At 40.9% G+C, this 12983-nt stretch overlaps 1 protein-coding gene across 14 annotated transcripts in view; it reads left to right on the forward strand.

Annotated features, from left to right (window-relative positions):
- The window catches only part of COA1 (cytochrome c oxidase assembly factor 1), a 107120-nt gene that overhangs the window by 76799 nt on the left and 17338 nt on the right, over positions 1–12983 (forward strand). The window contains exon 1 of one of the 14 annotated variants that reach the window (XM_078059958.1): positions 8623–8646. The exons of the other annotated variants lie outside the window; for them this stretch is intronic. The gene's annotated coding sequence lies outside the window, so the exon portion shown is untranslated. Of the gene's footprint in view, positions 1–8622; positions 8647–12983 lie in introns of those variants that run through there. 14 annotated transcript variants of the gene reach the window in all.

Genomic DNA, 12983 nt, shown 5'->3' on the forward strand with positions numbered 1-12983 from the left:
TTTGTGGGCTCTCTATTCTGTTCCATTGATCTATGTGTCTGTTTTTGTGCCAGTACCATACTGTCTTGATGATGACAGCTTTGTAGTAGAGCTGGAAGTCCGGAATTGTGATGCCGCCAGCTTTGCTTTTCTTTTTCAACATTCCTCTGGCTATGCGGGGTCTTTTCTGGTTCCATACAAATTTTAGGATTATTTGTTCCATAGAAGAAAAGCTTTCTGTTTTTCACTTTTGAGTATGATGGTAGCTGTGGGTTTGTTGTATATGGCCTTTATTATGTTGAGGTGTGTGCTTTCTATAACCAATCTGTTGAGCATTTTTATCATGAAAAGATGTTGTATTTTGTGAAATGCTTCTTCTACATCTATTGATATGATCATGTGACTTTTATATTTCATCCATTAATGTGATGTATTATACTTCCTGATTTTCATATGCTGAATCCATCCTTGCATCCAGGGATAAATCCTTCTTGGTCATAGTGTATAATCCATTTAGCATGTTCTTAAATTCAGTTTGCTAATATTTTGCTGAGAATTATTGCATGTTTATTCATTGGGGTATTGGTCTACAGTTTTCTTGTAGTACCCTTATGTGGCTTTGGAATCACGGTAATACTGGCTTTATAGAATGAGATTTGAAGTGTTCCCTCCTCTTCAGTTTTTTGGAAGAGTTTGAGAAGGGTTGACATTAATTTTTCTTTCTTTCTGGTAGAATTTGCCAGTTGAGCCATCTGGTCCTGGGGTTTTCCGTTTTGGGAGGTTTTTGATTGCTTATTCAATCTCTACTCATAATGGGTCTATTCAGATTTTTTTTTTTTTTTCTGATTCATTCTTGGTAGATTATGTGCTTCTAGGAAATTTTATTTCTTTTATAGTATAATTTTTTGGTATATAATTGTTCGTGGAAGTCTTTATGATCATATATATTTCTGTAGTATCAGTTGTAGTGTTTCCTCTTCCATTTCTAGTTTTATTTATTTGAGTCTTCTCTTTTTGTTGGTTATTCTGCTAAAGTTTTGTCAATTTTGTTTACCTCGTAGAGAAACCAGCTTGTAGTTTTGTTGTGCCTTTCTATTGTTATATTTGTTTCAATTTCATTTATTTCTGCTCTGATCTTTGTTATTTCTTTCCTTCTGCTAACATGGGCTTTGTTCTTCTTGTAATTCCTTGAGGTATACAGTTAGGTTGTTTATTTGGGAGCTTTTTCTTAATATAGCATTTATTGCTATAAACCTCCCAATTACAACTGCTTTTGCTGCATTCCATAAATGTAGTATGTTATGTTTACTTTTTCTTTCTTTATGTTATGTTAATCACCATACGTTACATCATTAGTTTTTGATGTAGTGTTCCATGATTCATTGTTATGTTTACTTTTTTATTTGTTTCAAGTTAATTTTTTTTTTTATTATTATTACCACCCATTTGTTCTGCAGGAGTGTGTTGTTTAATTTCTACACATTTGTGAATTTTCCAGGTTTCCTCCTTTTATTGACTTTCAGTTTCATAGCATTATGGTCAGATTGGTACGATTTCAATCTTTTTAAAATATGGTAAGAATTGTTTTGTGACCTAACATATGATCCATTTTTGAGGATGTCCCATGTGCCTATGAAAAGAAGGTATATGCTGCTGCTGTTGGTTGGTATGTTCTGTAAATGTCTGGTAGGTCCATTTGGCCTAAAGTATAGTTTGAGTCCCAAGTTTCCCAATTAATTTACTGTCTGGATCATCTATCCATTATAAAGTGGGATTATAAAGTCCCCTACTGTTATTGCATTGTTGTCTGCTTCATCCTTCATATCTGTTATATATGTCTTCTGTATTAAGTACTCCAATGTTGAGTGCATATATATATTTACAGTTGTTATATCCTCTTGATTAAATGACCCCTTTATCATTATGTAATGATCTTTGTTTCTTGTTACAGTTTTGACTTAAAGTTAATTTTGTGTGATAATAAGGTTAGCTATCTGTTCTTTTTTGGTTTCCATTTGTGTTGAAATATCTTTTTCCATCTTTTCACATTGAGACTATGTGTGTCCTTAAGTATTAAGGAGTGTATTGTAGGCAGCATATAGTTGTGTCTTACTTTTATGCATATAGACCCTCTATTCTTTTGATTGGAGAATCTAACCCATTTATATTTAAAGTAATATTTGTAGGTGGTTATTAATAATGCCATCTTACTAATTTTTTTTCTGGTTGTTTGTAGTTCCTTTGTTCCTTTCTTTCTCTCTTGTTGTCTTCCTTCTGAATTGATAACTTTCTGTAGTGGTATACTTTGGCTCCCTTTATTAAATCTTTTAGCTATGTAGGTTTTTGCTTGTGGTTTCCATGAGCCTTCCATAACATATCTTTTTTTTTTTTTTAATTCAACTTAGTTAACGTATAGTGTATTATTAGTTTCAGGGGTAGAATTTAGTGATTCATCAGTTGCATATAACACCCAGTGCTCATTACAGCAAGTGCCCTCCTTAATGCCCCTCACCCAATTACCCCATCCCCCCTTCCACCACCCCTCCAGCAACCCTCAGTTTGTTCCCTGTAGTTAAGAGTCTTTTATGGGTTGCCTCCCTCTCTGTTTTTATCTTATTTTATTTTTCTTTGCCTTCCCCTATGTTCATCTGTTTTGTTTCTTAAATTCCACATATGAGTGAAATCATATGGTATTTGTCTTTCTCTGACTGACTTATTTTGCTTAGTGTAATACCCTCTAGTTCCATTCACGTCATTGCAGATGGCAAGGTTCCATTCTTTTTGATGGCTGAGTAATATTCCATTGTATATATACACCACCTCTTCTTTATTCATTTGTTGATGGATATCTGGGCTTCCATAATATATTTTACAGATATTTATCAGTCTATTTTAAACATTGCAACATAATTTTAATTGCATACAAAAAGCTCTACCCTTTTACTCTCCCTACATTTTGTGTTTTTGTTTTGATGATTTACATCTTTTCATATTGTGTATCTATTAACAAATTATTATACCTCTAGTTATTTTTAATACTTCTGTCCTTTATACTGGAGTTAAGTGATTTACAAACCACTGTATTACACTATTGGAGTTTTCTGAGTTTGACTGTAAACTTAACTTTACTGTGTGTTTCATGTTACTACTCAGCATCCTGACTTTTTAGCTTGAAAATCTTGTTCAACATTATTGGTAATGTAGATCTCAGGATGAGTAACTCCCTCAGCTTTTCTTTTGTCTGAGAACATCTTTACCTCTCCTTCTTCTGAAGGAAGCTTTACTGGAAAAAGTATTCTTGGTCATTTTTTTTTTTTCTTTCAGCACTTTGAGTATATCATCCTGTTCTCTTTCAAAGTATAAAATTTTGGCTTAGAAAGCCACTAATATCCTGTGGGGTTCCCTTGTAAGTGACAAGCATCTTTTCTCTAGCTGCTCTCAAGATTCTCTCTTTGTGTCCTAATTTTGAACACTGTGTTATAATGTGTCTTTGAGAAGGTATCTTTGCATTGAATTGTTTAGAGATCTGTGAGCTTCATGAACTTAGATATCCAAATGTCTCTCCATTTTGGAAAGTTTTTAGCCATTATATCTTTAAAAAAACTTTCTGCCCTTTCTTCCTCTCTTCTTTTTCTGGACTTCCATATGCATCATTTATTTATTTCTTTATATGAGAGAGCGTGGCAGTGAGTGAGCATCAGCAGGGGTCAGGGAGCAGAGGGAGAGGGAGCAGCAAACTCCCTGCTGAGCAGGGAGCCTGACATGGGGCTTGATCCCAGGACCGTGGGGTAATGACCTGAGCCAAAGGCAGATGATTAACAGACTGAGCCACCCAGGAGCCCCCATATGCATCATTTATTTCTCTTAATGGCGTCCCATACATTCTGCATGCTTTCTTCATTCTTTTTGACTCTTTTCTTTTTATTCCACTGATTGGATAATTTCAAATGATTTATCATTGAGTATACTGATTCTTCTGTCTGACTCTGTTGCTGAAGGTATTGAATTTGTCATTTCAGCCACTTCTTAAGCTCCCAAATTTCTGTTTAGTTCTTTTTTATATTTTTTTTTTCATCTCTCTGTTGTTCTCATTTTGTTCTTGTATTGTTTTCCTGATTTTATTAAGTTGTTTATCTGTGTTTTCTTATAGCTGACTATAACAGTTTTTTAAAAGTTTTGTAAGGCAATTTCTTATTTATTTATTTATTTATTTATTTATTTATTTATTTGAAAGAGAGACAGCAAGAGCGAGAGATGGAACGCAAGCAGGGGGAGTGGGAGAGGGAGAAGCAGACTCCCGGCTGAGCAGGGAGCCCGATGCGGGGCTCAATCCCAGGACCCTGGGATCATGACCTGAGCCGAAGGCAGATGCTTAACGACTGAGCCACCCAGGTGCCCCTGTAAGGCAATTTCTTTATCTTCATTTTGAGGAGGTCAGTTACTGGAAGTTTATTGTGATCTTTTTGTGGTGTCATATCTCCTTATTTCTTTGTTTTGTTTTGTTTTTTTAATAGTTTTAATTTAAATTCCAGTTAGTTAACATACAGTGTAATATTAGTTTCAGGTGTCCAATTTAGTGATTCAACACTTCCATACAACACCTGGTGCTCATCACAAGTATACTTCTTAATTCCCATCATCTATTTAAACCAACCCCCCCCCCCCCACCTTCCCTCTGGTAACCATCAGTTTGTTCTCTGTAGTTAAGAATCTGTTTCTTGGGGCACCTAGGTGGCTCAGTTGGTTAAGTGTCTGCCTTTGGCTTAGTTCATGATCTTAGGGTCCTGGGATCGAGCCCACGTCAGGCTCTCCACTCAGCAGCGAGTCTGCTTCTCCCTCTCCCTCTGTAATTTCTCTTGCTTTCGTTCTCTCTGAAAAAAAAAAAATCTTAAAAAAAAAAGGAATCTGTTTCTTGGTTTGCCTCTCTCTTTTTTCCCTCAGTGATTGTTGTTCTGTTTCTTAAATTCCACATATGAGTGAAATCATATGGTATTTGTCTTTCTCTGACTTAGCATAATACTCTCTATCCATCCATGTCACTGCTAATGGCAAGATTTCATTCTTCTTTTATGGATGAAAATATTCCATTATATACATATACCACATTTCTTTATCCATTCATAAGTCAGTGGGCATTTGGGCTCTTTCCATAATTTGGCTATTGTTGGTAATGCTGCTGTAAACATCAGTGTGCATGTATCCCTTCGAATGAGTATTTTTGTATACTCTGGGCAAATACCCAGTGGTGCAATTGCAGGGTCATAGAGTAGCTCTACTTTTAACTTCTTGAGGAACTTCCATGCTGTTCTCCAGAGTGGCTGCACCAGTTTGCATTCCCACCAACAGTGTAAGAAGGTTCCCCTTTCTCTGCATCCCCGCCAACATCTGTCGTTTCCTGACTTGTTAATTTTAGCCATTCTGACAGGTGTGAGGTGATATCTCAGTGTAGTTTTGATTTGTATTTCCCTGATGATGGCTGATACTGAGCATCGTTTCATGTGTCTGTTGGTCATCTGGATGTTTTCTTTCGAAAAATGTCTATTTGTATCCTTTGCCCATTTTTCACTAATTTCCTTGTTTCTTTGTGATCGCTGTAGTTATCTGTGTATTTTAAAGAAGCAGTCACTTCTTCCACATTTTATGGACTGACTTCGGACGGGAAGACCTTCACCTGGAGGTGGGGCACATCAGAGTGTGCTGTGAACCTGGGTCTAGTGGTGCAGCGGTGTGTGGCAGCTCTGGGCCGCGGGATATGTGGTGACTTGTCAGCTCAAGCAGCAGGTTTCCACTACATCAACAACTGATACCCTTGGTTAGAGGTCGATGGGGTCCGCAGTTTCTACAGGGGCTGTTGAGGTCCTCAGCGGCACCTCTGGGCACAACGTGTAGGTCCCAGGGCAGGCAGCGTGGGGGCCTGGAGTTGGCTGGCCGTGGGGGGTGGCTGCAGGGGCCTGTGTGGGGAGGGTCCCAGGGCAGGCGGCGTGGGGCCTGGAGTTGGCTGGCCGTGGGGGGTGGCTGCAGGGGCCTGTGTGGGGAGGGTCCCAGGGCAGGCGGCGTGGGGCCTGGAGTTGGCTGGCCGTGGGGGGTGGCTGCAGGGGCCTGTGTGGGGAGGGTCCCAGGGCAGGCAGCGTGGGGCCTGGAGTTGGCTGGCCGTGGGGGGTGGCTGCAGGGACCTGTGTGGGGAGGGTCCCAGGGCAGGCAGCGTGGGGCCTGGAGTTGGCTGGCCGTGGGGGGTGGCTGCAGGGGCCTGTGTGGGCAGGGTCAGTGGCAGGTAACATGTGCAGTGCCAAGGCCAGGGGTTCAGCAGCAGGGTTCTAGAGAACTGGCTGTCAGTATTTCTTTGTGAGTCTGCAGGGCCTAGCCGCTTTGGGGGCCAGTATCAGGTCAAGGCCAGCAGCTACAGGGGTCTTTCTTAAGTATGCATGATGGTGCAGGCTGACGACAGGAGTCCCAGGGCCTGCTCTGGGGGCCAGAGTAGCTTTAGGGACCTGGACCGTCACTGTACACTTGTGTGGCTTCTGGGGCTTGCTGCAAGCACACACATGATGTTGGAGGCCTTTGATAGGTTGGGGCCAGCAGCTCGCAGGTGCACAGCTGCGGGGTCTAGCTACGTGTATGTCGAGCTGTGCAGGCCAGTGACTGGAGTCAGAGCCGTATCTGGGCACACAGGCAGCCGTGGGGTCCTTAGCTGCCGGCTCACACGTGCGTGGCTGCAAGGGTTGGCACAGTGGTGAAGGTCTGCTGCAGGGGCCTAGGCTGGCGGCTGCTTGTGTACGTGGCCAGAGCTAGCTGCCAGGGCAGATCCCGGTCTCCAGCGGGAAGGTGGGCGAGGAAGCAAGAAGGACTGCAGGCAGTTGTCTGTGAATGTGAAAACCTGTGGATGAAAATCTCCGTGGCAGGATCTGGAGGGAACCCGTTGTAGCTGTGGCAGCTGTTGGTTTTCTCAGTGGTGAAAGCTTGCTGATGTACCCTATGGACAAGCCTGCTGGTATTGTCCGAGCTGAGGTCCTCATGATGCGAGCTGATGGCGTCCGTAGTACCCACAAGGCCTGTTGTCCTCAGAGGTGAGGGCTGCTGGGGCCCTCTGCAGAGCAGGCCACTGGGCACTGTCGCTTCTGCTGCATGGCCGCTCTTGGTAGGCCTGCCCTTTTCCTTGTTCTAGCTCTCTCCGTTCACGTCAGCTTTGCTGGTCTCTGGGCAGAGTAACACTGGAACGGGTCCTCTGAAAGGCTGGGGAAGCTAGTGTTCACCTCGCTTTCCTTTTCCTTGCAAAGAGAACTCTGTCCCACGGGAAAGTTCCTCTTGGCACTGAGCAGTGCTGGCCTGGGGGACGGGATGATGTGAGCAAAATGAAACTTTCTTCTTCCCATTTTTGTACAGTTATTCTCAGGCTTTTTCGTCCACTCTGTTGCTGAAGCCTTTTAAGTTAACTCCTGAGCTCTCCTACAGCTATTTTTGTTCATGGAGAGCTGTCTAATTGTTCCGTGTTGGGGAAGGAGACTGGGGTCTCTTACTCTGCCATCTTAGTGATGTCACTGTGTTATATTTTTACCACAATTTTAAAATTTAAAAAAAACAAAGCAATTTTGGAGCAGAAAAACATTTTATGTACAGAGAATTATTCAATGTGCAACATCCGGAATTCAGACTTCTCTTGCTCAATATTGTGTTTCTAAGGTTTATTCTCACTTGTTCATTTTCATTGCTGTATCATGTGTCATTATATGAATATATGAGGTTGTCTTGTTGTTGTCCATTCTGCTGTTGATGGACATTTTTGTTTGGGGGCTATTATAAATAACGTAGCTATGAATTTTTGTATGTGCTTTCTGGTATATGCATGTATGTTTTTCTATGATACATGTATCTCGGAGTAGGATTGCTGAGTTACTGGATATGTAAATGTGTACTTCACTAGATACTGCCAAACAGTTCTCCATGGTGCTTTTACTAACTTACATTCCACCAGCAGTATACAAAGGTTCTAGTTGCTTTAAGAGGGTGTATGTAAAGCTCCTACATGTTTAATAAATATATGGTAGCTTTTTTTGTTTTGTTATTATGAGGATGATTCCCAGGTAGCGTACTTAGGGCCTGGGGTGGTTCCATCCACCACTGTAGGGAATGCAGGAAGGAGAGCAGGCATAGAGTAGAGAAGGATGGGGGAAGGAGCAGACTTGGGCACATGTGTATGTAATAGAGACTTAGTTTAAAGCACTAAACTAAAGTTGGTTTTGCCGTTAGGGATGCGTCACCTAGATACAGAGATTCGGGAATCATCTTAGTTGATCCAAATTCAAGCCTTTGAGTATGATCTTAGGTGAAATTTAGAGTGGGGACAGAGTGGGGCGGAAGAGAGTATATGGAGTGTTTTAGTTTACTAGGGCTGTCATAACAAAATGCAACAGACTGGGTGGCTTGAACAAAATATATTCCCTCACATTTCTTTTTTTTTTAAAGATTTTTTTTTTTTTTAATTTATTTATTTGACACAGAGAGAGAGCACAAGTAGGCAGAGTGGCAGGCAGAGGGAGAGGGAGAAGCAGGCGAGCAGGGAGCCCAATGCGGGGCTCGATCCCAGGACCCTGGGATCATGACCTGAGCTGAAGGCAGACGCTTAACCGACTGAGCCACTCAGGTACCCCTATTCCCTCACATTTCTGGAGGGTAGGTATCCAAGATCAAGGTATCATCAGGTTTGGTTTCTTTTGAGCCCTCTTGTCTGCTTCCAGATGGGACGCCTCTGTTTGTCTTTGCATGGTCTTTCCCCTGTTTGTCTGCATGTCTCTGTCCAAATTTCCTCTTATAAGGGAGTCATTATCAGATTAGAGCCTCCCATAAAGACCTCTTTGTAACATTATTACCTCTTTAAAGACCTTATCCTCAAACATGGTTATATTCTGAGGTATTGGGCATTAGGGCTTCAACATATGACTGGGGGGCAGAGCGCACAATTCGGCCCATAACACAGAATGAGAGACAATATAGAACAGATAGAGGGTATAGATTTCAATAAGGAACTTAAGAGGACTGACCAGAGAGGTAAAAAGAAAACAGTCTGTGAAAATGAAGGGAGAGTTTCAGGGAAGGATGTTCAACCACAGTCCTCCCAGATTCCATTTCTAATCACTGATACCAAATTGTTTTATTCTCCTATATACTTTCTTTTTCTAAAATGGAGGCTTTTAATAGAAATGCTGAAGTAAATGTTTACTAGGGTTTGCCTTACCATATTCACTTGCAAAATGGTTATGAATCAGAGTCCATTATATAAAGGTTTTGATGCCAGAAAACACTATTTTCTTGTTAATGTTTTCAAATCTGCAAGAGAATGGCCTTGTATATTTTTCAAACAGATAAGACCTCATGAGTAATCAGATTTAGAAATCATGGTTTATTATTTAAAGCTTTCTGCCACAACTCTTTATCATTTCTAAAGTCTAACTGCATGGTAATTTTGAATGCTCAAAATATTGTAAGGGAGGTTTAAGGATCATAATGATAAATTCTGTGAAATCACTCTGCCTTGTCCTTCACTGGTCCTCCAATATCCAGTTGGTCAGCAAATCCCCTTAGCTCTGCTTCATACTTCGTGTCTTTTCACTTCTTCACATCTTCGCTGCTACCAGCCTGTCCAAGCTGCCCTCATCTTCAGTGTGGACTACCACAGGAGCTTTTTCACTGGTTTCCTTCTTCCATTCCTGCCCCTTTTAGAGAAATATTTTAAAAAAAAAAGAAAGAAGAAAGAAAAGGCAGGCCAGACTATAGCATCTCCTAATTGAAGTCTCTAGCAGGATCTCATTGGAATCAAATCCACTCTCTAGGATACCCTAAAAAGATCTACATGAGGAAGACCCTGCCCACTGGCCGGCCCTCAGCATACTAGCCTGCTTTCCTTTTCCTGAACCTACCAAGTTGGTGGCTGCCTCAGGGCCTTAGCCTGCTTCACTTGCCCCTCCTCTGGTTTTCACATTACTCCTTCACTCTCCACTCAAATGTTGCCTTGGCAGAGAGGCCTTCCCTCACGCCACAGCTAAAATTGCTCTTTCTTCCTTTTATATTCTAGCATGTGTTAACCTTAAAAAGAAAACTGCCAGTTATTTTCACCAGCAAAAGATTTTTTTGGGGGGGGAATAGCAAAGAATTGCCATATGCGTCCAGGTAAACTATGTCAAAACCATAGGGAAGCCCTGAGAACAGAGGAGAAGTACAGTCTTTCATAGAAAGCAATGGCAAATGGGAACTTGGGAGGGCTGTGATAAACACGGAGTTGGGGTCGGCTCCTCCTTGGCTGGGCTGTGGTGGGCGGGATCCAGTGGTGGTGTGGAAGGAAAACCTTTCTTCTTTCCCGCTGGGAGGGTAAAGTGTATCCACCTGCAAGGTCCGTCTCTTCCTCTTGAATTTGCATTTGAGGAAGAGTGATGGGGCAGAAGAGCTACCCCTGCCGAACCTCCTGACCCCATTTTAGTGAGGTTTCCCTTTATTGATTTTCACACATCACAGACGTTTGTTTGTTTGTTTAGGTAGGTAGGTAGGTTAGTTTTGTAAGCCGCTGCCAAACTGTTTTCAAAGGGGATGTACCATTTTGCATATTCTCACCATCAGTGGTTGCTGCACATCCAACATTTGGTGGTGGTGGTGTTTTGGAATTTTGTGGTTGTAGTTAGTAGTGAGTATAGGTGCATGATGGTATCTGATTGTTTTAATTGTAGTTCCCTGATGACAGATGACATTGACTGTCTTTGCGCATGCTTATATGCCATCTCTACATCTTCTTTTAAGAGATATTTGTTCAGATTTTTTCCCCAGCTTTTAATTAGGTTTATTTTCCTATTGTTGATTTTTAGGAGTTCTTTGTGTATTTTGGGTAATAGTTCTTTATCATAAAATATGTGTTTTGCAAATATTTTTCTCCCAGTCTGTGGCTTGTCCTCTCATTCTCTTGACACTCTGTTTTTTCCAATGTATTTATCACTAACTAAATTAATCTTATTATTGTTTATCTCCTCCCACTGCAGTGTAAGGTCCACAAACCACCTGTCTTTGTTGTTCTCTGCTGTATTTCCAGCGGCGTAGCCTGGTGCCTGGTATTTTGAGTGCAGTTGGCAAATATATGTTGGTTGAATGATTGGACAACTTAACCTTTTCAGTTTGTTTTATTCTTTTTTTTTTAAGATTTTATTTATTTATTTGAGAGAGAGAATGAGCGGGGGGAGGAGCAGAGGAAGAGGGAGAAGCAGACTTCCTGCAGAGCAGGGACCCCCCCCAATGTAGGACTTGATCCCAGGACCCTGGGATCAAGACCTGAGCTGAAGGCAGACCCTTAACCAACTGAGCCACCCAGGCGCCCCCAGTTTGTTTTATTCTTATTGAAAATGGCATTCAGCTGATATTAAGTTCTTTCATTTTCTTAATTTGAAACCCAGTTCAAATTTTACCTAAATCTTAATCTTCAAAATTAAGGGTAATAGCCACTTGCAGTAGTGTAAGGTGAATTTCCACTGTGGTTCATATGAATTGGTTTAAGATACCTAATTGCTGATCTATGCTTGTTTTGTCCTCCCAAGAGTTGGACAGATTTATTCTCCAGGAGGTAGTCACAGGACTGGACAGTGGAAACAGGAGAAAATTTATGTCAGTCTCATGAAGCCTTATGAAATGAATGCCACCTGCTAGACACTGAAAAGTCTCAGTATGTTCAAATATGTATTCACAGATATGTGTGCACATGTGCACACACACTGAACCTTGCAAGGTAAAAAATGACTCAAAATCTTGGTTCTTGTTTTTTTTTTTTTTGTTCATTGGATTTGTTAAGGATGGAAAATGACATTTTGGTTTCATACTTTTTAATTTTTTTATTTTTAGTAGTTTTTGGCTTTATATATTTTAGTGTTAACGTTATTTGCTACTGCTGATCATAGCTGTTATATTTTTGTCTGTCTTTGACTCAGTTTAAGGCTTTTTGCCTTGAATCTACTCTTTGAATATTTCCACTCTGCTTTGTTTTTGTTTGACTATGTCTTCATTCTTCTATTTTTAAGCCTTTCATTGCTTTTTAAATTGTTCTTAAAAATAACGTATATTTTACAGAGTTTTTAAAATCCTTTCAGAAAAGCTTTTAAAGGATGTTTTGGTTTTCTATTCCTGCATAACAAAGCATCTCAAAACTGGTGTCTTCAAACTGGAACCATTTATTATCTGTCGTGATTCATGGATGGTCCTTCTGCTCCGTGGGTGTTCTGGTACTGCAGTCATCTGGCGGCTCACCTAGACTAGCATATCTGTGGTTGCTCGTTCACATGGCTAGTGTGTTGGTAGGGACAGCTGGGCTCAAATGGGATGTTGGGACAATGGGGCATCGATGTCTGTCTGTCTACCTATCTGTCTATCTCCATCTAGTCTCAGACCTCTCCTTCACCAAGTGGTCACTTCACATGGTCTTTTTATGAAGTCTCTCCAGCAGGGTAACCATACTTCTTATATGGCAGCTTAGGGCTCCCAAGAGTGCTGAACTGGAAGCTGCCGGGCCTCTTTCAAGCTGAGGCGTGGAACTGCCACAGCATGAATTCTGCCTCATTCTGTTGGGAGAAGTGATTTATAGGGCCAGCCCAGATTCGAGTGACAGGTCTGTGAAGATGAGGAGGTGTGGTTTACTGAGGGCCATCTTTGGAGCCTAGCTACCGCACTATGAGAGTCTAAATCCTTCACATTTATTATGTTAGTTCATAGGATGTTGTTCCTATGGCAAAGGCTTGTTTGCGTTTACTTCCTTTAGTGAATTTGATTCATGCTTTTAATTCTATTAATTTCTCTGTCAACATCAAGACAAAAAGCAGTATTTTTACCTCAGTTATGATGAATGAGTCCCTCCACTTGGTTTTACACACATTTTATGTTTAGTTTTCTGGAATTTTAGGCCATATTATAAATTTAAATATTTTATATATTATTTTTAAAAAGTACTAGATGTTTCCATTCATTTGGTAACTGTATAAATAATA

This window comes from Halichoerus grypus, chromosome 12 (genome assembly GCF_964656455.1).
Source record: "Halichoerus grypus chromosome 12, mHalGry1.hap1.1, whole genome shotgun sequence".
NCBI lineage: Eukaryota > Metazoa > Chordata > Mammalia > Carnivora > Phocidae > Halichoerus > Halichoerus grypus.